The sequence below is a fragment of the Trichosurus vulpecula genome, chromosome 1, assembly GCF_011100635.1.
Source record: "Trichosurus vulpecula isolate mTriVul1 chromosome 1, mTriVul1.pri, whole genome shotgun sequence".
Taxonomy (NCBI): Eukaryota; Metazoa; Chordata; class Mammalia; order Diprotodontia; family Phalangeridae; genus Trichosurus; species Trichosurus vulpecula.
This window is the reverse complement of record NC_050573.1, coordinates 355,987,628-355,990,339: the sequence shown is the minus strand read 5'-3', so window position 1 is coordinate 355,990,339 and position 2,712 is coordinate 355,987,628. Positions and strand designations below refer to the sequence as shown.

The window sequence follows — 2,712 nt, the reverse complement described above, 5'->3', positions numbered from 1 at the left end:
TAGAACAATTTCCCTAATAAATATTGATGGAAAAATTATATGTAAAATTCTAGCAAGGAAACTAGAGAAATACATCATAAAGATCATACACTATGACCAGGTAGGATTTATCCCAAGAATGAAGGGCTGGTCTATAAACATAATTGACCATCTCAATAACAAAAACAACAACAAAAATCACATGATTTTATCAAGAGTTACTGATTTTTTTCCCACAAAATGTAACATTCATTCTTTTTAAAAATACTTGAAAGCATAGGAATAAATGGCACTTTTCATAAGATAATAAGTAGTATTTATCTAATACCCAGAACAAGCATTATTTTTAATGGGGATAAACTAGAAGCCTTCCCAGTGAGATCAAGGGTGAAGCAAGGATGTCAATTATTTTTCAACATTATACCAGAAATGTCAGCTATAGAAATAAGAAAAGGGGAAGAAATTGAAGGAATAAGAAAATGCAACAAGGAAACAAGACTACCATTTTTTTTTTTTTTTTACAGATGATATGGTGGTATACTTAGACAACACTAGAAATGCAATGAAAAACTGGTTTAGAGAATTAATAGATTTAGCAAAGTTGCAGAGGAGGAGGAGGAGGAGGAGGAGGAGGAGGAAAAGGAAAAGGGGGAGGAGAAGTAGTAGTAGTAGTAGTAGTAGTAGTAGTAGTAGTAGTAGTAGTGGTAGTAGTAGTAGTAGTAGTAGTAGCTAGAGGTAAAACCCCTAGGACTTTGTATGGACCTCTTATGGAAAGGGAAATGGTCCATAATTTAGAGGACTGGGTGAAATAACCAAACTGATAGGTTCACAGATTTATATAGCTATTTGAGTATGGTAAATGAAAATTAAGCACATATCTTCTTTCCTTTCCCCACTCATTCTCACAAATCTATTTTGTCTTAACAATGTGATTTCTGTGACTCACTTTACATATATATATATATATATATATATATATATATATATATATATATATATATATATGTTTTATTGTCAATAGATATTGATTTTAATTAGGCATCTAATAATTGGATAACTGACTTTGTATCCTTACATTCTATTGTATACTTATCTCCATTTGTTTTGGAGCACAGGTCCTTGTTGGTTTAATGTCCTTTGTATAGAATTTTTGAGGATATAAACATCAGAAAAGATTGTCAATGATGATAATGATGAAGATGATGATTAGTGATGATTATATATATATATATATATATATATATATATATATATTCTATTTACTTATTTATTACACATTGTCTCCTTCATTAGAGTATAAGCTTCTTGATGAGGACTGTTTTTTTCCTCTTTTATCTTTGATGATTAACATATACTAAGTGCTTAAATTTTTTTTTGACAGACTGCCATATTTAATATTTATAATCATCCAATTGTTGAAAATATGTATATCTATTTCATCTTTCAAGGAATCTTGCATGATTTTCAAATAGGCGTGGAAGAAACCTTGGTGGAGGAGAATCTTTACAGGAAAATAAATAGTTACACCAATTTTTTTTCTTGGTGTTAACACTTTTTTCTTCCTAGACTTCAGGGTTTTATACATGCAAAAATGGATGGAATAGAATAGAACTCAGTTCTTTTAAATATATAAAAGAAAGACAATTTTATAAACATTTTAAGATACCTCAAAACAGTGTATTTTAGAGACCAAGAAGCAATCCAATTCCATTATTCAGCTTTCTGTTATATACTGTATTCAGACCACAGGAGTGTTAGTGAGCTAACATTAGATTACAATATTTGGACATACATTAATATATTATTTCTCCTTCCCTAAAATAAAACCAAAGTACACTACAATGATCACTTACTAGTTCTTGCTTGAATGTCTAAGATATCACAGTATCAATTATACTTAGAAAGGAAGAGAATCCTAAACTTCCCTTTAAACAGCATGTTCATGCCATACATTTTTTAAGTGATTTAACAAAAATAAAGATAACATATCTGAAAATATACATCAGAAGGAATGAAGACCTCAAGTATTTTCTCAACACCTTATACAAAATAACTTATTCAAACTAGTCTAGGAAACATGCTATAATTCCATGTTTTTAAATGCTTCAGTCCACTTCTTCTATGCACGATGTGTCATCATCTCCTTCTAGAGGTGTTATTTCCTCAGTTATAGCTGCATTGGTTTCTTCAGTAGTTGAATCATCTTCATTAATTCCAAGACCAAGTTTGATCATCCTGTAGATCCAATTGGCATGTGTCTGGGAATCTTCCAAACTGAACCCAGAAGATAACAGTGCAGTTTCATACAATAAGATGACCAGTTCTTTCACCAATTTATCATTCTTGTCAGCCTCTGCTTTTTGCTGTAGAGTTTCAATAATGGACTTCCATCCTTATCAAAGGGAGTGCTAACTTTCTCTCCTTTTATACAACACAGTTCCACCAATTATTAAAAACATTTCACAATCTAGTCCCTTCCTACCTTACCAATCTCCTCAAATGTTACTCTCCTTTGTGCACTCTATGATATAGCTGTCCTGCCAACTTGCCATTCCTAGCATACTAGACTTTATCTCCCATCTCTTTGCTTTTGCACTGGCTGGAACGTTCTTCCTCAGTTTCTTAGCTTCCTTCAAGTCAGCTCAAATCCTCTATTCTGGAGGAGGCCTTTCCCAGTCCCCTCTCTCTCCACTGCCCACATCTACTTCTTTCACCTCCCAGTGCCTTCCCTCC

At 32.3% G+C, this 2,712-nt stretch overlaps 1 non-coding gene across 1 annotated transcript; it reads right to left on the bottom strand.

Moving 5' to 3' along the window:
• Positions 1-2,284: 2,284 nt before the first annotated feature.
• Positions 2,285-2,414, bottom strand: LOC118835112. Its single transcript, XR_005009459.1, has one exon. It is a non-coding gene; the product is annotated as a U6atac minor spliceosomal RNA (small nuclear RNA).
• Positions 2,415-2,712: the final 298 nt, after the last annotated feature.